General features: G+C 36.1%; 2 protein-coding genes across 3 annotated transcripts in view; one reads left to right on the top strand and one right to left on the bottom strand.

Moving 5' to 3' along the window:
• Window positions 1-26168, top strand: part of IPO11 (importin 11) — an 820387-nt gene that overhangs the window by 641975 nt on the left and 152244 nt on the right. The gene's annotated exons all lie outside the window — the stretch shown is intronic.
• The window catches only part of LOC110257266 (uncharacterized), an 826705-nt gene that overhangs the window by 109924 nt on the left and 690613 nt on the right, over window positions 1-26168 (bottom strand). Inside the window, exons 10-11 of the mRNA XM_085002418.1 lie at window positions 15317-15601; window positions 7386-7486 (exon numbers count right to left, since the gene is read on the bottom strand). The gene's annotated coding sequence lies outside the window, so the exon portion shown is untranslated. The remainder of the gene's footprint in view (window positions 1-7385; window positions 7487-15316; window positions 15602-26168) is intronic.

Consider the following 26168-nt stretch of genomic DNA (forward strand, 5'->3'; position numbering starts at 1 on the left):
CACAGAAAGGAGATCTTAGGATCCCAGGTTCCATTAGGAAAAGGATCAAGGAATCTGAAAACAGTTGAAAGTGTATGTTGGGAGGGTTGATGTTAAAAAAGAATCTCTCGGTGTATAATTTATTTTCTTTCAACCTTCCAGCCATTGCAGTTCTGTTTATTCAGTGCTCTTGGGCTGCCCAGGAAGAGGTCCCACACAGTTATGTATTGTCTAGCAAGGGTTTCAAAACCTCAGAACTTACTCTCCCTATCAGGTATTTCAGAAAATGACTACTCTGCTCTACCTAGCAGGATATGTTACTTGCAGGCTCAGTTTCTCTTAATTCCAAAACCATTGACAACCAAATATAGAGTATCCTTTTTTTTTTTTTTTTTTTCTCTCACCAGACTGGTCTGGAACATCTGCAAAATGCCTAGTAAAATTGGAGGGAGTGAAGCCTAGTAATTGACCAGCTTGGATCTACAGTGTTTATTTCAACTTATGTGATGAACACAGCCAAAGCCATGGCAGCTATTTTCCATTCTAGGTTCTAAAGGGACTTGAGCCTGGTTTTATAACTCCAGTAGATAGGAATGGAGCCAACTCCTTTGCCTCCCCCATTAAGCCCCTCCTGAACTGGACTTGATTTCTGGTCCCCACTTGACTACTTCTGTTATTGAAATAGATGTCTGTGTCCTTGCACAATGCCCCAAACATCATTCTACCACTTGTTTATCAATATCCAGCTCAGTCTTTCCTTGGCTCTCCAGGATATCATTTGTACTAGGGTACTCTCTTGCCCTGTGATTCCCTCCTTAGCCTCAGTCTTATACCAGTCACTGCTTTTCCCCATCTCCCTGACAGGGTATCCCAGCATGGCCTGTGCCCAAGGCTGCTCCATTTGTGAGTATTTACAAGGTCTGCCTTTTCTTCAATACACATCCTTACTCAGTTTTAGAGGGTAGATATAAGGCAAAGGCTTTAGAATAAAGCACTGAAGATGTAGAAGATCCAAGGGCAAGCCATCTATTCTGAGTCCTATTGGCTTTTTGAAATATAATTTAGAGGTTTTAATTATGTAGTTTTGACCACATTGGCAAATCTAAACCTGCTTCCTGAAAAGAACTTTGTCTTGTTGATCTTTTGACTCATGTAGCTTATTTCCTTGCAGGGGTAAAATCACTTTCCTTCAGACAAGAAGTCAAGTCAGATTCTCCACTTCTTTTCTAATTAATAGACTTTATATTTTAGAGCAATTTTAGATTCACAGAGAAATTGATCAGAAAGTACAAAGAGTTACCATATACCCCCTTCCTCCCTGGTTTCTTCTATTATTAACACCCTGCCTTAGTGAGTACATTTGTTACCAAGGGTACGGGGTACCCAAATCCTCTTATTAGCTGTAGAAAAAAAAAAGATGACTATGATTGATATACTGTTAGTAGCTAAGGTTCACAGTTTACAGCAGGATTTACTTTTTGTGTTGTACAGATAAATGGATTTTGACAAATGCATAATGTAGTGTATCCAACATTACAGTATCACACAAAATAGTTTTACTACCCAGAAAATCTCCTGTGCTCTACCCACCTATTTATCCCTCCTGCCCTTCCTCCAAGCCCCTGGGCACCATTGATCTTTCAACAGTCTCCTTAGGTCTGCCTTTTCCAGCATTTCTTAAAGTTGGATTAATACAGTATGTAGCCTCTAAATCCTGTCATCTTTCACTTAGCAATATGCATTTAAGGCTCTCATTAATGTCTCTTTGTGGTTTGATAGCTTATTTCTTCTTATTGCTGAATAGGCGTCCATTGTATTAATGTACCCAATTTATTTATCCATTTATCTACTGAAGAACATATTGCTTGCTTCCAAGCTTTGGCTATTAGAGATAAACATGTGTGTATAGATTTTTACATAGATATGTTTTAAACTCATTTGGGTAAATACCAAGGAACTGTGATTGCCATATCATATAGTAAAACTATGTTTAGTTTTATAAGGAACTGCCAGACTGTCTTCCAAAGTAGCTGTATCATTTTATATTCGCCAGCAATAAGTGAGAGTTAGTGGTGTTCCACAACTTCTCCAGTATTTGATGTTGTCAGTATTTTGATTTTAACCATTCAAATAGATGTGTAGTGGTCTTCACGTTGTGGTTTTAATTTGCATTTCCTTAATGACTTATGACATTGAACATCTTTCCATATGCTTGTTTGCCATTGGTATACATTCTTTGATGTGATGTCTGTTCTTTCTTCCATTTATTAAGTTGGGTTGTTTGTTTTTTTATGGTTGAATTTTAACAGTTCTTTCTATATTTTGACAAGTCCTTTATCAAATATTTATTTCGCAAATATTTTCTCCCAATTTGTTACTTGTCTTTTAATTCTTTTAACGGTGTCTTTCAGAGTAGACTTTATTTTAGTTCCAGTTGTATTGAGATATAATTGATGTACATATAGCTCTGTATAAGTTTAAGTTTAAGGTGTACAGCATAATGATTTGACTTCATACCAGCTGAAGTGATTACTACAATAATTTTAGTGAACAGTCTTCATCTCATATTGATACCAAATTAAGGAGATAGAAAAAAATGTTTTCCTTGTGATGAGAACTCTTAGGATTTACTATCTTAAGTTTCATATGTCATTAAAATGTAAGTAATTATATTTATCTTATTGTACATTACATACCTAGTACTTATTTATCTTATAATGGGAAGTTTATTTTTTTGACCACTTACATCCAATTCCACCAACCCCCACCGTCTGCCTCCGGTAACCACAAATTCATTTTTTTAAAAAGTTTATTGAAGTATAGTTAATTTCCAATGCTGTGATAATTTCTGCTTGGTTGTTTGATTATATAGACATACATTCTTTTTCCGGTTCTTTTCCCATATAGATTATCAAAGAATACTGGGTAGAATTCCCTGTGTTGTACAGCAGGTCCCCACTGGCCAATCATTCCTTATTCATTTTCTTTTCTATGAGTCCCTTGTTTGTCTGTTTTTGAAGTATTGTTGACCTACAACAGTATGTTGGCTTCTGGCACACAACATATTTCTACACGTTTAAAAAATAATCACCATAATAAGTTAGTTACCATCTGTCACCATACAAAGATGTTATGTTGTTATTGACTATATTCCCCACACTGTTCATTTCATACCCATGATACATTTATTTTGTAACTGAAAGTTTTTACCTCTTAATCTCCCTTAGCTGTTTCTCTACCCCTCTCACTCTCTCCTCTCTGAAAACCACCTGTTTGTTCTCTGTATCTATCTCTGCCTATATTTTGTCATATTTGTTTGATTTTTAGATTGCATGTATAAGTGAAATTATACAATATATTTCTTTCTCTGTCTTACTTATTTTACTCAGCATAATACCATCTAGGTTCATCCAAGTTTTTGCAAATGGTACTAATTCTCTTTTTATGGCTGGGTAATATTCCGTTGTATACATGTACATATATTTACACTACATTTTCTTTATCCATCTTGGTGGACACTTCTGTTACGTCCATATCTTAGCTATTGTGAATAATGTTGCAGTGAAAACAAGGGTATGTATATCTTTTCAAATTAGTGTTCTAGTTTTCTTCAAATAATTAACTAAGTGAAATTGCTGGATTGTATGGTAGTTCTATTTTTAATTTTTTGAGGAACCCCCATACTCTTTTTCCATGGTGGCTACACCATTTTACAATAGCACATGAGGGTTCCCTTTTCTATACATCCTTGCCAACATATTTTTGTTGTTCTTTTGATGATAGCCCTTTTAATATGTATGAGGTGATATATCACTGTGGTTTTTATTTGCATTTCCCTCATGATTAGTGAAGTCAAGCATCTTTTCAAATGCCTGTTGGCCTTCTGGATGTCTTCTTTGGAAAAATATCTGTTCAGGTCCCCTGAACATTTTTTAATTGTAGTGCTTCTTTGATGTTGAGTTGTATGAGTTCTTTGTATATTTTTAATATTATACTCTTATTGGATATATTGTTTGCAAATATCTTTTCTATTTAGTAGGTAGTCTTTCCTTTTGTTGATAGTTTCCTTCACTGTGCAAAAGCTTTTTAGCTTAATGTAGTTCCATTTGCATATTTTTGCTTTTGTTCCCTTTTCTGAAGAGACATATCCAAACAAATGTTACTGAGAACTGTGTCAAAGAGTATACTGCCTATGTTTTCTTCTAGAACTTTTATAGTTTCAGGTCTTACATTTAAATACTTAATCCATTTTTAATTTATTTTCATGCATGATGTGAAAGAGTAGTCTAGTTTGACTCTTTGCATGTCACTGTCCAATTTTCTCAGACCATTTATTGAAGAGGCTGTCTTTTCCTTGGTGTTTATTCTTGCCTCCTTTGTCACAGATTAAGTGCCCATATAAGTTTGAATTTATTTCAGCATTTTCTGTTTTGTTCTACTGATATATGTGTATGTGTTTGTACTGGTACCATACTGTTCTGATTAATGTTGCATTGTAGTATATTTTGAAATCAGGTTGTGTAATACCTCCAATTTTGTTTTCTTTCTCAAGATTGCTTTGGCTACTCAGGGTCTTTTGTGTTTCTGCGCAAACTTAAGAATTATTTATTCTAGCACTGTGAAAAATGCCATCACCATTTTGATAGACATTGCATTGAGTGTGTATATTGATTTGAATAGTAAGTTTATTTTAACAATATTAATTCTTCCAACCTATGAGCATCTTTCCATTTGTTTGTATCATATGCAATTTCTTTTTGTCTTATGGTTTTTGAGTATAGGTCTTTTACCTCCTTAGTTAGATTTGTTCCTAAGTATTATGTTTTTTGATACAATTATAAATATGATTGTTTTCTTACTTTCTCTCTCTGCTAATTCATTTTTAGTATATAGAAATGCAACATATATATGTATATTAACTTTGTATCCTGTGATTTTTTCTTGCCTTATTTTTGTATCTAGGATTTCCAGTACTATGTTGAGTAAAGGTAGTGAATGTGGGCATACTTGTCTTGTTCCTGATCTTAGATGAAATACTTTCAGCTTTTCACCATTGAGTATAATGTTAACTGTGGATTAGTCATATATGGCCCACACCACAGCCACAGCAACACAGCAACACAGGGTCTATACCACGTCTGCAGCCTACACCACAGCACACAGCAACACTGGATCCTTAACCCACTGAGGGAGACCAGAGATCGAACTTGCACCCCCATGGATCCTAGTCAGGTTTGTTAACTGCTGAGACACTGTAGGAACTCCCTGAATATTCTTTACATAAAGAAAAATCTTTAAATTCCTCCTAGAGTTTAATGCTAGGTAAAATTCTGTCTCCTGAGCAAATGATTTCCTTTTTTCTTTGGTTGCCATGAATCTCAGCACTGCAATTTTTAATCAGTTATAAGACATATTTCTTACTTTAAGATTATGTTCTTAACCATAAATGATAGATGACTTTCATTTATTTTCACATTTTTGGTTTTTACAATCGTTATCATAATGGTTTTATTGCATATGACTTTTTCTTAACCTACCTTAAAAATCCAGTTTGGAGACTAGGTCTGAAAAAATTTATAATACACTTCTTTTTGAGGAACATTATGCTAATATGCTAATATTTTTATACTTCTTGGTCTTTCCAGGCACTTTCACCTTGCATAATAATTCTTCTTAATTTTGTTTTTATGAAATCTAGAATTCGGCAGCAATATTTTAATGTAGTCAACTGAATTTATATTTTTACAAATCATTTGTAGTATTGATATCCTTTAGAGTAAATTTATGTGTGAAAATATTAATTATTAAAATAATTAGTGAAAAGTTTAGCCTCCACAGCAGTTAATTGGCCAACTGCACAATCACCTTTGAAAGTATTACAACTTTTATGGCAATATTGTGCTAAAATAAAAGGCAGCATCTTAACCTTGAAACTCTGGTGCTAACAATGGAAATCAAAGTGAACACTTCTATATGTTTATTTCACTCCTCTATTCAGCAAGGCAACAGATTAGTTAATCAAAGAAATTGACATCCTGCATGTAAGATTAGTTTTCACAACATATATAATAAAATACATCCTAAGTATGAGACTGATTTTGAATCTGATCTAAATTTTCCTGTTTCCATTGCAGGTTCTTTGCCACTCACACGTACAACTTGCATTAGGGTGCTTGACACTAATTTGTTTGGCTGGAATTCTAGTCATTGCTGTGATTATGGCCAGTTTTTTCTTCCATATAACTAGCATAGGTTCTATAAAGAGATGAAATAAATCCTGGTGCCCATGGTATGGCTTAAAGAGGTGATAAGAAAGGCTTATTCTTTTTTTTTTTTTTTTTTTTGTCTTTTTTGCCATTTCTTGGGCCGCTCTCGCGGCATATGGAGGTTCCCAGGCTAGGGGTCTAATCGGAGCTGTAGCAACTGGCCTACGCCAGAGCCACAGCAACGAGGGATCCGAGCCGCGTCTGAGACCTACACCACAGCTCACGGCAACGCCAAATCTTTAACCCACTGAGCGAGGGCAGGGACCGAACCCGCAACCTCATGGTTCCTAGTCGGATTCGTTAACCACTGCGCCACCACGGGAACTCCAGAAAGGCTTATTCTAATGTACATATTTCCTTCCTTCTCTGGATGCCATCCTACTTAAAATTCTGTCTTTAGAGGGGCAGGAGGAGAGGTCCAATGGAAGAGAGATGCGGACTACTTCCTCTAAATTCTAATGAAATGTAATAAATAATAGGAGTTCCCTCTTTGGCATGGTAGATTAAGAACCTGTCTGCAGCAGCTCATGGAGGTGTGGGTTTGATCCCCAGCACAATGCAATAGATTAAAGGATCTGGCTGTTGCTTCAGTTGTACCTCAGGATGCAGCTGTGGATCAGATTCATTTCCTGGCCTAGGAACTTCCATAGGCAGCCATAAAAAAGGAAAGAAATGTAATAAAAATTAAGCAAAAATCTACATCATTAAGGGCAATTACACTTTTTTCTAGGGACTAGAGTAGCTACACCCAGGAGTTGAAACAATAAATTTCTGTTTCCTAGGGATATATAGATTACTGCGTCTTCTCTGAGGCACAGGATGAATAACTCTAGGTGCCAAGGGATGGTGAAGGCAATGGCAAGGGATGTTTGAGAAACTCTAAAATTAGGCACATATGCAGAATCAGCAGTCTTGAGAAACAGCTGCTGAATCTGCTCCTGATTAGTAGTAGACTTAGGATTGGAGAACAATGGAAGGTTTGTTGTAGTTGAACCTCAGGAAAGGAATGAGAGAGACAATAATTTTCCTTTCCTACTTCCTGATTCTTTCTCAAATGACCTTGTTGTTAATGATTATAAGATTTAGCTATGTTCGAAGTTCCCTCCATGGTGCAGTGGGTTAAGAATTTGACTGAAGTACCTTGGGTTTCTGTGGCTGTGGAGGTTCAATCCCCAGCCTGGCACAGTCAGTTACAGGATCTGGTGTTGCTGCATCTTTGGTGGCCTGGGAACCTCCATGTGCTGTGAATACAACCATTAAAAAAAAATTAGTTATTGTAAAGTGCCAACATGGCCACAAATACAGTATCAGAAAAGAAAGTACCTGTGTTTCAAGGAAAGAGAGGAAAATTATTACAAAAGAAAGTCATTCTGACTTTCACAGAAATCTCTATCTGTTCCTGAAACCACTGGAATGGAAGTTTGGAGGCACTTCATTTTGTCTTGTCATCTCTGCTGATTTTCTCAGGCCCTCAGAATACCCCCAACATTATTTATATCTAATATTCAGGGGTTTTCCTAAGATGAGACCAAGAGTGGCTCCCTGGGCCTTCTCTGAAAATCCTCACTGTGAGCAGCTGGGAGACCACTACTGGGGATGAAGAAATTGACTCTACCATCATTATTTTTTTTTAATCTCAAATTTCAATTTTATTTTAGAGTTTTAAAATATCCAGCTTTAATAGGCTTCCTCATTCACAGCCAATGCAAATTAGCTAATTTGATACTTGTATCCATCCAGGGCTATCCTTTGGTGACTTATTTTCCTGTTTAAAAAGACCACTGATATATACTTACCCTGAATCACACCAGAGCTATTGATAATGATATCCCCACTCACATTCCGTAGTTAAATTCACATTTATTGAGAATATTCAAAGAGCCATCTGCTTTATATTATCAAACCAGCAGCAGTAGCACCACTGCCAGCAGTATAACAACTGCCATTTATTTAGCAATAACTATGTATCAGACCCAAGGCTAAAGACTAATTTTATTTCATCCAACTCTTACCTAAACTGTGTCAGGTAGTATTATCCTCATTTGATAGATGAGAAAACTGAAACAGAGTCTTGGTAGTCTGCATTAGGTTGCTCACATAGCAAGTGGAAAGAATTCACTCCTCATGACACTGCACTTTACAGTTAAGGGCACTGAGACCCAGAAAGACCAGCACCAAGGGACACAGTAAGTGTCAAATTGGAGATCAGAACTGTCAATACCCTCAAAAGATGTGTGTTTTTTTCTACTATATCCTATATCTCTCATTTCTGTGTTTTGTTTTTCTGCCCACTCTGAAATATAGGAAGAGGAAATTGTGAATTTAACGGTTTTGAACTGTTCTGGAAGGTTGCCATTTTATGACTAGGCACAATTCTATTCCTGAGTCCATATTTTTAGAAGAAACATCTCAAGTACAAGCTGCTGGCTTGGTAGTGGTCTCAAGTATATGTTACCTGCTGACCTCAGTGCTGCCAATTAATCACTGACATGTAGGCAGTAACACAAAGTTACTCTTCTTTTCCTTTCCTTTTTATTCTTTTCTTGTTTGTTTTTGTTTGTATTTTTTTCACTTTTTAGGGCCATACCTGTGGTATATGGAAGTTCCCAGGTTAGGGATTGAATTGGAGCTGCAGCTGCTAGCCTATGCTATAGCCACAGCAACATGGGATCCGGGCCACGTCTGTGACCTACGCCACAGCTCTCAGCAATGCCGGATCCCCTACCCACTCAGTGAGGCCAAGGATTTAACCCACATCCTCTTGGATGCTGGTTGGATTTGCTTCCACTGTGCCACAATGGGAACTTTTCTGTTTTCAATTTTAAATTGAATTATAGTTGATTTACAATGTTGTATTGGTTTCAGTTGTACAACAAAGTGATTTGATTTTATATCTATAGATAGTTATGAAACCTATGATGTAATAAACTATAATGGAAAAGAATCTGGACAAGAATATATATATATATAATAGGTTATTATAAGATAGTTAATATACTTCCCTGTGCTAGATAGTAGGTCCTTCTTTATTATATATTTTATATAGAGTAGTGTATATCTGTTAACCACAAACTCCCCCTCCTTTCCCCTTTGGTAACCATAAGATTGTTTTCTAGTATTACTCAGCCATAAAAAGAATGAAATAATGCCATTTACCGCAACATAGATGTAACTAAAGATTATCATAATGAATGATGTAAGAGAAACATCAAAATGATTCATATGATATCAGCTGTTTGTGGAGCTTATTTGCAAAACAAAGTTATTCCTTTATAGGACAGAGACAGCTAACAGAAGCTTACTCCAGAAATCATTTTTAATGATGATGGAAGAAACTGTGAAATGAGTTTCACAAGAAAGCATTGTAAGGATCTGTTTAATTCCTGAGCCCACATTTGGGTTGAGTCCTGGTGGCTTTGGAAAGGAATTCAAAAAGAAAATGAGAAAATAGGCTGCTTCACTTTCATTGCCTTCAGCTGGAAGCAGGCTAGTGCCCACACACATGAAGGCTGTGCCTTGACTGGCTGCTTGAAGTACAGTTATATCCTACGAAGTGGGCTTGCAGGTTTCATTCTTCTCTTTCAATGACTTTCATACCAAAGCTGCTTTGTTTTCAAGTTAGCATAATGGGTTTCAACCTAATACTTTGCCAAGCTCTCATTGATCCTTGGTGTGGAATAAATGTGAACACTGCCTCATTAATCCTCTCCACGGTCCTTGGAGAGAAGTGGCAAGCAATATCCCATCCATTTTGCAGTGGAGGAAAGAAAGGCAAAGTAAATTGCTCACTTTGCATCTGTGCCCAGCCTTCTGGACATTTCCATCTGGATATCCTGCTGGCTTGTCAAACTCAACTTACCCCAAATTTAACTCATTCTCTTCCTTTTCCAAAATACATCTTTCTTTCTGGGCATCGTGTCTTGGTTAATGGCACTGCTATCCACACAATTCCCCCAGAGGAAGCCTCTGAGTCATCTTTGATTTCACTCACTTTGATTTCAATCAGTTATGAAGTTCATTTCCTTTTCCCCTGAGGGTGCTCTCCAGTTCAACCATTCTATCTAACAACCATGCCCCCATCTCTTGCTCTGTCCAGTGTCCCATCATTCCTCATCCAGACTAGTGCCAAAAAATAATCCTTACTCATATACCCAGTTTGGGTTTTTCAGTTTGTCCTTTACACTGTCTCCAAAAAAATTAAAAAAATAAAAAATTCCTCCTAAAACTAAGGTATTATTATTTTCTCTCTTGCTCACCAAGCTTTGATGGCTCCACATGACTAAAAACCACAGCCCTGACTCTTTTTCACAATGATATTTTTAAAAATATCCTCATAACCTCACTGTGAGGGGAGCACTTATCTCCCAGTTCTTATTACCATGTACCCCCTTTTCTAGACCCAAAGCCACCTCTCTATTCCCCAAGAACTTTTGCCCGTCTCCTAACTTTAGTCCTTGATGAGCTTGCCAAAATCTTGGCTTATTAGCCAAATTTCTAGTCATTCCTTAAGGCTCAGTTTATATGTAACATCTTATTATTTATTTTTTTTTAGAGCACCCACAGCAGATGGAGGTTCCCAGGCTAGAGGTTGAATCAGAACTGTAGCTACTGGCCTATACCATGGCCACAGCAATGCCAGATCTGAGCCACATCTGTAACCTATACCACAGCTCATGGCAATGCCTGATCCTTAACCCACTGAGGGAGGCCAGCAATCGAACCTGTGTCCTCATGGATCCTAGTCAGATTCGTTTCCACTGCACCATGATGGGAACTCATATATAACATCTTATTTATTATCTTTTTACTCGCTCATCTTCTTCCTTTCTTAGTCTCTCTTTTGGATCTTCATAACAATTTGTTACCATTTCTCGTGTCTTGTTTTATAGTTTATTATCAGCATTTCTCAAAAAGCCTTTAAGTTCCTTGGGACAAAGTCCATATTTTATTTATCTCTGAATTATTATTATATAGTATGGTGCTAGCTATTTACTTGGTATTAAATTTTCTTTGTATAGCAATTTCTATACAATAAAGAACTTATTTTAGAACAAATTTTTATTACTACTGCTCCCTAACTTACAGATGAACAAACTAATGCCTAAAGAAGTACAATAAAGACATCCTGAAAAGGAAAAATGGAGCTGGAGGAATCAGCCTCCCTGACCTCAGACTATACTACAAAGCAACAGTCATCAAAACCATATTGTACTGGCACAAAGACAGAAATATTAGATCAGTGGATCAGGATAGAAAGCCCAGAATTAAACCCATGTACCTACAGTCAAGTAACCTATGACAAAGGAGGCAAGAATATACAATAGAGAAAAGACAGCCCCTTCAATAAGTGGTGCTGGGAAAACTGGATAGCCACATGTAAAAGAATGAAATTAGAACACTCCCTTACGCCATACACAAAAATAAACCCAAAATGGATTAAAGACCTAGATATAAGACTAGATGCTATAAAACTCTTAGAGGAAAACATAGGCCAAATACTCTCCAACATAAATGACACCAACATCTTCTCAGATCCACCCCTTTCTTAGAGGAACGACAGTAAAAACAAAAATAAACAAATGGGACTTAATTAAACTTAAAAGTTTCTGCACAGCAAGGAAACCCTAAACAAAACAAAAAGACAACCCACAGAATGGGAGAAAATCTTTGCAATTGAATTGACTGACAAGGGATTAATCTCCAAAATTTATAAATACCTCCTACCACTCAATACCAAATTAGAACACTCCCCATCAAAAAATGGGCAGAAGATCTAAACAGACAATTCTCCAAAGAAGACATACAGATGGCCAAAAAACACATGAAAAGATGTTCAACATCACTCATGATTAGAGAAATGCAAATCAAAACCACTATGAGGTACCACCTTGCACCAGCCAGAATGGCCATCATCAAAAGGTCTACAAACGATAAGTGCTAGAGTGGGTATGGAGAAAAAGGAACCCTGTTGCACTGTTGGTGGGATTGTAAACTGGTGCAACCACTGTGGAAAACAGTATTGAGATTCCTCAGAAAATGAAAAATAGAACTACCATTTGATCCAGCAATCCCACTCCTGGGCATCTATCCAGAGAAAACCATGACTCGAAAAGACATATGTATTCCAATAGTCATTGCAGCACTATTTGCAATAGCCAAGACATGGAAACAACCTAAATGTCCATCCACAGAGGAGTGGCTCAAGAAGAGGTGGTACATATACACAATGGAATATTTCTCAGCCATTAAAAGGAACAAAATACTGGCATTTTTAGTAACATGGATGGACCTAGAAATTATCATGCTACGTGAAATCAGTCAATGAGACACCAACATCAAATGCTATCACTGACATGTGGAATCTTAAAAAAGGACACAATGAACTTCTTTGTAGAACAGATACTGACTCACAGATTTTGAAAAACATGGTTTCTAAAGGAGACAGTTCGGGGGTGGGGGGATGCTCTGGGATTGTGCGATGGTAATCCTATAAAATTGCATTGTGATGAGCATTGTACAACTATAAATGTAATAAATTCACTGAGTAATAAAAAAAGAAGTACAGCAGACTTTTCCAGCATGAGAGTCAAGTTTTAAACCCACGATCCCTATCTTTATACCCTGATTTTTATTTCACTGTACTAGACTGCACATAAGCAGAAGTAGAGTTGGAAATGTAGCTTGAAACAATGCCTAATTTGGATAAAACAAGCATTTCTGGTTACTACAATATGTTTGATGTTGTTCATATTGAGGGCTCATGAATGTTCAAAGGATTATCCATCATTCCTGGTTGTTTTCTACATCTGAGGGTAAGAACACAAACATCTCAGGAGTGAGGATTCTGTCATGTTCATGTTTGGAAAAAACATGTCACCAATATGGACTTGAATATAAATGAGTTTAAGAATTATTGATTGTATCATGGAATCTAGTCAAAAGACTGCGATCCTTGGCTATTTTTTCTTTTCATCCCTACCCCTTACAATATGTTGCCAAGTGTTGAGGGAAAAAGAAAAAGCATGCATCTTGATTGGTTCTTAGAATTACATTTTTGTTTCCGGAGGAGAGACATGGAAAAAACTTTTCTTCTCCCAGATTTTTTCTTTTATTGGCTGAAAATCTTCCTGTTAATGTCATTAATGGCAGACAAAACACATAAACATCTCTTCCAGGAGGTTCTGGAGCAGATTTCTTTGCATTTGCTTTTCAGTATAAGATCTAAAGCTAGTCTAGGCTATTTCTTTTAATTATTTGCTGGGAAGTGGCCTAGATTAGTGAACTATTTGCAGCCTTATTGTTTTCCAAATATTTGTCTTCTTAGTACAGGCTGTTAAAAGGCTGGAGGACAGGTTGGCAAGTTAGGACCCTAATTTGGTAGAGACACTCAAAGAGACCACTCAAGCGATTGGATCCTGTCATAGTCTTCCTCTCCTTTCTGATAATTCCTGACATTCTTCCAACATCCAGTACCATCCCCTACATTGTCCAGTCTTCCCCAGCCTTCACTCAGTCTTTATGCTCTATGTTGCCCACTTCCCACCTAATAAAATTCTGTTTCTTACTAATTTAGGACTTCTAGGTCTGATCTCATATATGTGAGTTGATCTATGATTTTTTTTTTTTTTTTTTTTTTTTTTGTCTTTTTGCTATTTCTTTGGGCCGCTCCCGCGGCATATGGAGGTTCCCAGGCTAGGGGTCTAATCGGAGCTGTAGCCACTGGCCTACGCCAGAGCCACAGCAACGCAGTATCCGAGCCGCGTCTGCAACCTACACCACAGCTCACGGCAACGCCGGATCGTTAACCCACTGAGCAAGGGCAGGGACCAAACCCGCAACCTCATGGTTCCTAGTCAGATTCGTTAACCACTGCGCCACGACGGGAACTCCGATCTATGATTTTTAATCTCTGAATTTTATTAACAACTAGTAGTGGTAATGATTGATGTTTCCTGAAGCCTCAGACACTTTAAGTACTTTACTAATGTAGTAGATCATTTGCAAATAGAGTCTTGATTCTTCAATCATTTCCCAACATCCCCCAGGTATCCATACCTACTTATCGACTAATAGGTGAAATTTATTTTTCCATCCCTTGAATCTAGGCTGATCCTGCATTTTGCTTTAAAATGTAGATTGCAATGGAGATGGCAGTGTCCCAGTTCTGAGTGAAAGCCTCAAGGGGCTTTGTGTGCTTTCACTATCCTTCTTATAACCACCCCACCGGCACCATCACCATGTGAACAAGCTTGGTGTATGTGCTGGAAGATAGATCCCTCTAGAAGAGAGGAAGTCTCCCTTGCTAAGACTATCCTAGGCCACTTTATACTACTTTACTTCCAATTATGCAAGATATCAATCCATAACTAATTGCAGACTCTCTTTGCAAGCTTGACTCACAAAATGGAAATGCCCAGATGTTCCTTCAAATTAAACAATAAATAATACATACTATTGTTTTAAGCCATTGGATTTTGAGTGGTTTGTTTTGTAGCAATAGCTAACTCACACAATATGCATTATCTCTTTAAGCCTCCTATACAATAATGTTAACATTATTATTAATATCCCTACTTGATGGCTGAGGAAATTTAAGGTTAGCTGGGTTAAGTTACTTATTCAAGTTTTCACAGTAAGTCACAGGGTCAGAATTTGAGCCAAAACAGTTTTTAAAATAGTTGATTTATAATATTTTGTTAGTTTCAGGTGTAGAGAAAAGTGATTCAGTTATACATATACATATATCCATTCTTTTTCAGATTCTTCCTCCATGTAGATTATCACAGAATATTGAGTAGAATTCCCTGGGCTACATGGTAAGCCACGATTGTCTTAACTACAGAGTTTACATGTCTAAATATTGTGTTGTACTTCAGGGGTCTATAACTTATAACTTAATTCATAGAATCATTAAATTTTTAGGGAAAATACTGTAGCCCACTCTCCTTTATTTCTTCTGTAGGAGATAGAGTCCCAGAGTTTACTGATTTGTTCAAGATGACAAAATCAAACCATAGTCTGAGGGCTTTTTTTTTTTTAAATTGCTCTGGAATTTCCCATAATTAACTTACCTTTCTTGGTCAAAGGAATTCATCTTTCCATTGGGTGGTTACAAGCTTCTTGAGTTTTAATTCTTTCTCTGTGTCTTCCTTGGTGCCAGGCATGGTGCTGAGGACTTTGAGTCACATATTTATTAATTGATTGTTGTTTGCTTGCTTGAATCTGTTTACTTCTGAAGTTGTTGTCATCGCCTCAGCAGCAGGCAGAGTGGCCAGGGCTAGCAGTGCCGTGATGGGGGGAGATTGCCTGGACCCAGCTGGAAATTCTCATCCTCTGGAATTACTGTGTTTTTCCTCCTAGGAGACACAGCATCTATTTTTCACTGAATTATAAGGGCTGTGTTTTTCTGATGTGCCTGATGAAGACCCTCCCCCTTTTGCCCCCAAACACATAATCAATTGGGAGAATTTTATTCGTCTATGAGGGAGGACCTAAGTTTCAGACTTTTGCTTTTATATAATCCTTACTAAGATTTTCCTTTAAGCACTAGAACAAATCTAAGCCAAAAAATGATTTGGGTAAATGCAAGTAGCATCAAATAGCCTGAATTCTTAAAACTTAGCTATTTTTTCTGCACCTTGTACAAGCCAGGGAATTCAGCTGTGTGATAGAATCACTTAAATTGATGATACGAAAGATAGACACACTCTGGGGAAAAAGGACTTAAACATGCATTCCCATACCCCCAACCCAGTATTTCTTGCCATCAACTTTTCAGAAGAGCATAGCAAAGCAAAATTAGTGATTTTCTTTTTATCATCCAGCATACCCTTTATGAAATCTCACAGGAGGCACTCCTAGTTATTTATTCCTAGTGCAATTAGAGATTTTTGAACAGGCTTGGGTAACATCCCTGCTTTCATCATATTTACTTCTTTCTCTTGACCTGCTCCTGTCAGCTCATATAGAATACCCATGGCTTAATGACTCATTTTCATGAGATTGGAGACTGGAGTCTAGTCATATAAGGCCACAGCAGAGTTTGGTTTAATTTTAGGCCAATTAGATGTTAAATGTAAAACTTATTTCATTTTAAAATTTTGTATTTAGGAAAATTTTTGAGCTTAAAAATCATCTCACTAATCTGAAAATGTGATAATCCTTTTGTAGCCAGGATGTGTTTTTACCTTTTAATTGTCAAACTTTCAAATTTTAAATTGTTAAAAGTAGCTTAGAAGAGTAGCTTAGAAGAAAGTACTGGATTAAAAAATAAGATGAAACAGGTAATATAATTCTCTCTATTATCATTTTCTGTACTTTAGTTTCTTAAAAGCATTGTGTTTCCTTTACTAAAAAGGTCTAATTGTTTCTTGCCTTTCATCACTGTTTTGTCAACTGGAGTCAGATCAAGGCTATGATTAGGGAGCATATACTGGCTGACATCAAGAATTAAGATGGAATCTTATTAAACTTCTTATTAAAAAACAAAATGTTTTAAGTATAATTTTGCTGTCACTCTTTTGGGTAAACAAATATAAAAATGACATTCTAATAAGTCAGGCTCATATATCACCTTTTAGAGCCACACCAAGTTCTGTGGCATACTGATTGATTATAACAGCATGCGTGTGTGTATGTTTGTGTGTGTGTGTGTGTCTTTGTGTCTGTGTGTGTATATTTGTGTCTCTGTGTGAGTGTGCAGTGCTGGAGAGTCAACAGAAAGGGCAGGAAAAGTCTTTTCTTCTTGAATGCTTTCTTTCATTGACCTAGTATTTTTAGGTGATTATATGTCACCACAATCCGTCTCCTGTGAAGGGATACCTAAAACTTTATTTCATCTCTGACTTCTCAGCTCTTGAGAAAAGGAATTATTTTTCTAAGAGATTATACTCAGGGGAAAGGAAAATGGTGAAAAACTGTTAGGTATAATCAATAATAAAGGAGTAGTAGAATTAGTCAAACCACATGTATACTGAAATTTTATAAAAAGTCCCCAGTTGTAAAAATGCATAAATTTATAATTATGTGATGGGGAAATCAGAACATAAAAGCCTGTTTATCAGAGTAATCTATTTATTGGTCACCCAGAAGCCTCTGGTATCCTCCTACCATGATTGTCAGCAGGCCTCAAGTCCTGGCTGACTGTGGACCAGAGACTTCAGTTCCTCACTATGTGGGACTCTCCACAGGGCAGCTTGCTATTTCCCAAATGGAAAGAGGAAAAGGGGGAAGGAATAAGAGAGAAGAAAATGGAGAGGGAGAGAGAGAGAATGGGAGACAGTGCACCGGATGCTAGCCAATCTCTTTATAACCAAATCTCAGAAGGAATAGCTCATTACCTTTGCAATATTCTGTTCCTTAAGTCCAGCCCACACTCAAATAACAGTCAAGAAGAGTTATTTGTGCAAGCAGACTACCTTAGAGGCTACGTATTACAAATTGTATAATTTATAAAATTGGAATTCAGCAGTAATTGAACAGTATGTCTAAAGTTTGTCTTTTTACACACCAATTATAATAAGATATTGACCTCTAAGTTTTTTTCACTTTTATAGTACTAATATTCTGCCTTTGATGTACTTAAGGCATTTTCTTAATATTTAAGTCTTTATTCATCAAGATAGGAAAGGGAATGAAAATTTATCATTACAGACATTATACTCATGTTGTTTTAAAAGCTGAATTATTTATAGGCTTTAATAACTAAGCACTGTGTGGACCATACAAAGATGGAAATCATCCTATTTAATTTTATAAAGCTAACATAATTTCCTTACCAAGTCTTAATAAAGGTAGTAATAAAAAACTATGAACTAATTTCACATACATATACAGATGAAAATTCGGAATAGTAAATCAAATCCAATAGAGTGTTTAAAGAATAGTATAGGGATTATTCCAGGAATACATTTGTGATTCAACAATAGGAAATTTATCAACATAACTCATTACGTCAGTAATTAAAAAAGAGAATTTTATGTCATATAAAGCTTACCTAGAGTATTTTACATAGTTTTCTTCCAATTTAGAGAAAATATTTCATTAACTTCAAATGTTTTTGATCTAAAGTGACACTTAAGTTAAACAAGAATAAGGAGAGATAAATAAATATGATAAATCTTTTTACCACATTCCAAGAACAGTTTATAGAACGGTGAACTATTAAAGCCATTTCTACTCAAATCAAGAAGGAGATAATATCTTTGGCCATCAGTATTACTTAACCTTGTTTTAAAATGAAAATCAAGTCAATAAGTCTTCAAAATGACATATTATAAATGCTGAAAGAAATAATTAATACTACTTTAGAAACATTTGACACTCTATTAATTTAATAATATAACAAAGAAGATGGTTGAATATGAAGACAAATACACTCTAACATTGCTTTCCTCTAAAACTGCAAAGGAGTTCATACTTATCATGGAAGACAAAATATATTAGGGATAAATTTATAAGTAAGGCAAAGTTTCTATGATGATAAGCCATCATTCAAGACCAGAAAACATGATATAATCATATTAAGCACTGTATATATATTGTAAATATGTACAATATACATTTTTGAGAGGAAACTATTCTAGTGAAATATCAGTGCTTCCAAATCTACATACCACTTTAGTATAATTCTAGTAAGAATTAAAATAGTTTAATTTTTGAACTAAACATTTTTTAAAAAATTTAAATAGAATAACGGATATCTAAGAATAGCTAGGAATACTTTATAAACAGAATGACTAATGGGGACTTGTTTTACCAGATATTAAAATATAGTGGTCAAGCCACTATAATAAAATAGTATATTATTTATATAGATTTGAACAAGTAGATTATTGGAGGAGAATAGAGAGTAGAAACAGGTTAAAGAACATTTGGGAACTTAATGTAAGACTGTTAATTTTTCAAGTCAGTTGAAATGTAGTAATTTATTTAATAGGTGTTGGTAACACCACCTAGATAGTTATATATTCATAGAGAAGAAAGGAAATTTGAATCACTATTGTGTATCATTTATAAAAATATATTACAGATAAAATATATAAATGTAATAAAAACCTGAAAAAATAAAAATAATAAAAGAAAATATTTTTATAACTTTGTGGTAGGAAAGATCTAATACCCCTAAAGCAGAGGCAAAAAATTTTCACAATATGAATATTTTGAAAGATTATGGTGAAAGATACTATAACAAATTAAAAATGCAAATGACAGATAAAGAAAAGTAATTGCAGTTAGCTGGTATTCCTAATACTCTGAGGTTCTGCTACTTAAGAAGAAAAGGACAAATAGAATTGAAAAATGGGCAGAGAGCCCTTTACAGGAGAGAATACTTCCAAATAAACATTGTAAAGATGATCAAACTTAGTAATTAGCAAATATAAGTTAAACTGAATATAAAGTGCTTTCTTTTTGACCCATAGAGTTGCAAAATTGAACTGTAATTTCCATGATTGGAACTTCCTATGACTGTACATGGAAATCATTCCAATACATTTTTGTGGGAGCTTGAAGTCTTCTGTGGATTAGGATTATCTATAATATCAGAGCTGTCTTTTATGTCTATCTATCTATCATCTATCTATCTATCTATCTCTTTCTATTTAATGTATTTATCATCTATGTTTATGTACAAAGATAGTATATAAACTCTAGAGAATACTAGGCAGCTATTAATATGTGAGTTTCTATGTCTAACTCACTATACTTAACCTTCGCTATACTTAACCCTAGGGGAAGGTTAAGTATAGTGAGTTAGACATAGAAACAGACAGTAAAATGGTGATGTCAAGGTGTTGGGTGTATGGGAGGTAGGGTGTTGTTCAATGGTTGTAGTTTCAGTCTTGTGTTATGGGACAGTTCTGGGGACCTGCTGAGCAACAATGTGCATGTGGTTGACAATACTGTCCTGTACACTTGGAAATTGTTGGGAAAGTGAATATTATCTTGCATTTTTTTTCCCAAAATAAAAAGTTGGGGAGAAACAAGCAAACAAACAAAAAATTGGAAAAAAAAACAAATTAGATACATATTAACCTTGAGTGATAACCATGATATAATGTGAAGGCAAGCTCCAAGAAGGCAGAGGACTGTGTCTGCTTTTCATGTACATGGCTATATCTTCATTGTCAGGAACATGTAATTTGCCTAATTAATAATTGTTGAAGGAATTTATGAATTCATTGAATTATTTGTTAAATGAATAAAATAAATAAATTACATGTTTTTATAGAAAAAAAATCCTGTATATAAGTATCAACCTTTTAGAGAGTATAGAGAAAAATGGAAAGGGTGTGTGTATGTGCGTGTGTGTATTGCATATATATTAGCATGTTAATACTGATTAATAGGTTGGCATTGAAGTAAATAGGGGTTAAGTATAGAGAAGGTTATTTTTTGAATACCTATTTACATTATTTCACTTTTTTCGCACAGGAGCCTTTTCCTTTTGTAGCTTAAAAATATAATAAAAGAATAATTTTAAAAGAAAAATGTTTGAAAATAAATTTTAATAACATGAAAAATGCTTAAAATATATTATGAAACTCTTGTTAGAATAATTCTAGCTATAAAGATAAAATAGGACTGGTTAAAAGATATAACTAAAATATTGGCAATGGTTATTAGAGGGAACTTATGAATTTATTATTTTAATTCATTACAGTTTTCTAAGTATTTACACTTTTCTGTCTATCTTATTTTTTAGTGATTTGTTACAGGCACAATTCCACTTCCTTCCTTCCTGAAATAAAATCACAGTTGTTATGTGGGAGTACTTTTCCCGTTTCCATTTATATATTTTCACCACAAATATATAATTTGTATATTTTTATATTTGCATATTTTCATCTCAGATATATGTATATATCTGGGCATATAGCAATTTTCTCTGTGTTTCAAAATTAATATTATGTTATATATATCTCCTCTTGCAACTTTCTTTTATAACCATACAGTAATGCATCATTTAAGCTCTTATCTATTACAACTTTTTGCTTCTTGATAATATCTTTAGAAATGCAAAGCTTTATTGATAATAATTGCTTCCATGTGTTTAGTGTTTACTAAGGTGTCTAGCACTGTGCTAAATGGTACTGAACTCTCAGTATACTCTAATACAAATAAAATAATCTGATTAGAATTTTTCCTGATATCAAATTTGGAAAGACTTGAGATCCAGTAAGAATTTTAGACTGAAGACCCAAGAATACTCAATGCAGGAAAGGTTGAAAAAATAGAAAATTGGTCCCCTGATTACAAATACCCTCTAAATGTTCTGTTTTGCTCTGAAATGGCCTAGGCCATAGCAAGACTCTAGATACCGCAATCAGAGTGCTTTTCTTCTTCTTCTTTTTTTTTTTTTTTTTTTTTTTAATTTAAACATCTTTTAAAAGATTATGGTAAGGTAGAAGACCTAAATAAACATTTCCCCAAAGAAAACATATAAATGGTCAGCAGGCACATGAAAAAATGCTCAACATCACTAATTATTAGAGAAATGCAAATCAAAACAACAATGAGGCACCACTTCACACTAGTTAGAGTGGCCATCTTTAACAGTTCAACAAACAACAAATGCGGAGAGGATGTGGTAAAAAGGGAACCCTCCTTCACTGTTGTTGGGAATGTAAATTGGGACAACCACTATGGAAAACAGTATGGAAATACCTCAGAAAACTAAATATAGAACTACCATATGATACAGCAGTCCCACTCCTGGGCATATATCCAGACAAAACTTTCATTCAAAAAGATACATGCACCTCTATGTTCATTGCAGCACTGTTCACAATAGCTAAGACATGGAAACAACCTAAAGGTCCACTGACAGATGAATGGATTAAGCAGAAGTGGTACATATATACAATGGAATACTACTCAGCCAGTTAGTGCCATTTGCAGCAACATGGGTGGAACTAGAGTAAAGTAAGTCAGAAAAAGGAAGACACCATATGATATCACTTATATGTGGAGTCTAAAATATGCCACAAATGATCTATCTACGAAACAGAACATGGACATAGAGGACAGACTTCCGTTTGCCAGGGAAGGGGGAAGGAGTAGGATGGATTGGGAGTCTGTGGTTAGTAGATACAAACTCTTGCATTTGGAGTGGATAAGCAATGAGATTCTGCTGTCTAGCACAGGGAACCTTATCTAGTCATTTGTGATGGAACATGATGGAGGATAATGTGAGAAAAAGAATGTATATATAGTATAGTGGGGTCACTTTGCTGAACAGCAGACATTGATAGAACATAAATCAACTATAATAAAATAAAAAAGATTATGATAATTTTATTTAAAAAATTTTATTGTTATTATTATTATTTGGGGGCTGTGCCTACAGTACTTGGAAGTTACCAGGCCAGGGATCAAACCTGTGCCATAGCAGGGAACTTAATCTGCTGCGCCACAAGAGAGCTCCAAGTACTTTGCTTTTTAATTTTCTTTTATTTAAATTCCCTCTGTATTCTTGCCTAAGGAATTGACCATATTATTTCACACATGCTTTTGTTGTCCTTAGGATGTTCTCCAGCTATTATAGTGGTTCTCCAGGTATTATATATACATGTACATTTTTCCCCAATAGACTCCAATAAGATTATTAGAGATAAAGCAAGTTAGCAACAAATACTCATTAACCGATTTGAATTGAAATGGATTCTAGTTGTGTACCCTTTCTGGGAAGAGCAGTCCTGTGACAAGAGAACTCTGAGTCCAAATAGGATACTCGTTCTTCCTATGGGCAAAAAGGAATTGAGATCATAGATTTAGTTGCCCACGTATGAGTTAATAACTTTGAGCATGTGGAATAAGTCTTAGTTATGAACTATGTATAAGTGGGTTTATGAAATGAAATGTGTAATCACATAGGGATTAAATGAATTTCTTTCTTTGTTTATTTGTTCAGTATTATGAGCACAATCACTATATTGTCTAGCTTCCACCTAAATACCTCTAATAAAAGGGAACTCATTATACATTAAGACAGCCGGTTCCATTTTTGGGCAGCTCATTTTGTTGTAAGATAAAGAGATCATTCGGCCTATTTTGAAGGGCTAGAAGAAGATGTTTGTAGACCAGAGTTTAGATCAGGGATTAATAATCAAGTTCTAAGGAGAGTGATGCAGAAGCAAATTGTGTTATCCCTGAAGCTTTATAAAGTTGACCATGATACTATTTGAGTATTATCACAGGCTTGGGAAGCCAAAGCAATCTTCCCTTCAGACCCCATTGCATAACAACCTGCATTGCTCTGGATTCTATTTTTTCTCAGATTATGTTGGAAAAGGGACAGCTCAGGGGATAATTAAAGATGATGACAAACAGACTTTCAAGGACATATATAAGAATCTAGAATTCTTTAGTTTTGGACGAGGGGAGATTAAAGCAAGGCACTGTGGTGTTTAGTTATAGATTCATAATTCCTTAACCCAAGGCTCCCCCAGATCACAGAAAAACAAGTATTTCATAACTCATGGTATAGCAAAAACTTGACTGAATTGAGGTGATATTCTTTATTGTCTTTATCTGGTTTGGTGTGAATTTTCATTTTTCTACAGAAATACTTAAGTGTTTGACCATGAGATGCTGGTTCCTGCCTTGTCGGGGCATTGATAGCATAGAATATATGTACCATGTTACCTCTCTACAGTTTGAAAAAAATGTGAATTTTGAAATACATCTGTTCCCAGGACTTGTACACTGTAGTTAGACATTTCCCATATTTAGCTTTTGTGAAGACAATCAACTTCCTATTATGCCTTATTATTTTCCTAAATTTGAGATATATTGATAATGCAAAATTAAGATCCTTGAAGCATGTGTCAGAGAATAATTTAAAAGAGGAAAGGGCTTTTCTACAATTAATTAAGAACTATGTGCATAGGTACGGTAGAAAACAGGAGCTCAGCAAGATATTTCAAGAGCAGTAGTCCTTAACCAGATTTATGTTATGGAGCTCTTGGAAAATCTAATGAGAGTCATCTATTGACTCTCTCCTAGAAAAAATACAAATGCATACAAGACTATGCATATATTTTCATAGTGCTCAAAGATCCCCTTAAGTTTACATGTTTAAAAATTTCTGCCCTATAATGTGATTGAGTGGATATAGATTCAATCAAATGAATAGGTTACTGTGACTAAGATATGGGTAAACATCTTAGAAATTTTGAATTTTGGGGGAATGGGGTATAACTATTCTCCTTGTCTCTACCATAGTTTAGAACTAAATGAGAGATAAGATATAACAGCAGGCTTGCCCTTGAACAGCATAACCTTTCCAGCTAAGTTTACCACACAGCAGTCTTTCCAGGCAGAAGGATATGAAGGAGACTCTCTAGAGGAAATAAGGTAAATTCTTTTCTTGAACTTATCAGCCTATTGAGTCACCTCCTTCTCCATGGGATGGGAGGAAGAGGGCAGAAGAGAGACTGTTTTCTTCTGGTCAGTAGTGTACAAATCATTTCTGTCTCTATGGAAACATGAGGAATGCATATCACATATTAACAGTAACAGGCTATGTGGCTGTTTTTGAATTTCAAACCAACAGTAGCCAACAAAAGGCAAAGAAGCCAAACCCCTCTGAAGAGGAGAGTAGGCTATCCCATCCATACACGAAACTAGATTATACGTTTCTCAGGCAGGATTAAGAGCATGGTGGACAGGAAAAATGTTACTCAGGAAACTGACTGGGCAAAAGGTATTATCAGACTAAAAAGTTGGGGAAGTAGATACTCTAGAGTTGAGTATGTCTTTCCCCTCCCTTCCCCTCTTCAACTGATACTACCTCAGTGTCCTTCAGCTTCCATCCAACAGTGTCTTCAAAGCTCCCCTAGATGCTTCTACCTGCTACTGGGTCCTAAAATGATTGTCACATGTTTTAGTGCTTGTTGTTGGGAACCAGTTTCTGCTTACTTATTTCTTTATAACAATTCACACTAAATCTTAGTGGCTTTGATTCAACAGTCATTTAACTGTGCTTGCATATGTGAGTCAGGAATTTGAGAAGGGCTTGACTGGATTATTCTTCTATTCCATGTGGTGTTGTCTGGGATCATGTGCTATTCACTCGGTGGCTGGTATTTTCTGAAGGTTCAAAATGGCAACTGGAAAGTGGGCTCAGCGGAGCTTCTCTTCCTTCCCATGTAGCTGAAGGGCCTCTCCATGTGGTATCTTCAGCTGGGTAGTTGTGTAGGAGAAACTGTCCCAATAAAAAGGTAGAAAGGAGAGACCCCGGCCATGCTGACTAAGCAAAGGCCAGCCAAAGGCCCCAACCACCCCTCCCCCCACACATATGCTTCTGTAAACTTGTTTCTGCATCTACTACTGTTACGGCAGATACCCAGCAGCCCTGCGCCACAGCGTATCAGCTCTGGTGACAGCCCCTTGGCTGTAGTGTACCAGCTCCGGCTGCTCTGTGGCTGTAGTGGATCAGCTCTTTTACCGGGCGAGAAACCAAGTGAGCACTCAGAGAGTTGGAGAACTCAGGTTTATTACGCCGGCAGGCTCAGAGGAGAACGCTCTCCAGAGTCTGAGCCCGGAAGAAGGGTTTCACAAGGCTTTTATGGGCTACGTCTTCCGGGTCCAAGCATGGCTGGTTGGACTGGAGTGACGTCAGGTAAGGTAGTAGATGCGGAAACAAATTTACAGAAGCAGATGCATGGGGGAGGACTGGTTGGGGCAGTTGGCTAGACTTTGCTGAGTCATCATGGCTAAGGTCTCTCCTTTCTACATTTTATTGGGACATTTTCTCCTACACTACCTTGCCTGACATCACTCTGGTCTGACTAGCCAAGCATGGACCTGGAAGAGGTAGCCCATAAAAGCCTTGTGAAACCCTTCTTCAGGGCTCAGACTCTGGAGAGTTATCTCCTCTGAGCCCGCCGGCGTAATAAACCTGAGTTCTCCAACTCTCCA

The sequence above is a fragment of the Sus scrofa genome, chromosome 16, assembly GCF_054392235.1.
Source record: "Sus scrofa isolate SSC_HxYL_T2T_F1_AM1 chromosome 16, Sscrofa_HxYL_maternal_Yorkshire_Landrace_v2.0, whole genome shotgun sequence".
NCBI lineage: Eukaryota > Metazoa > Chordata > Mammalia > Artiodactyla > Suidae > Sus > Sus scrofa.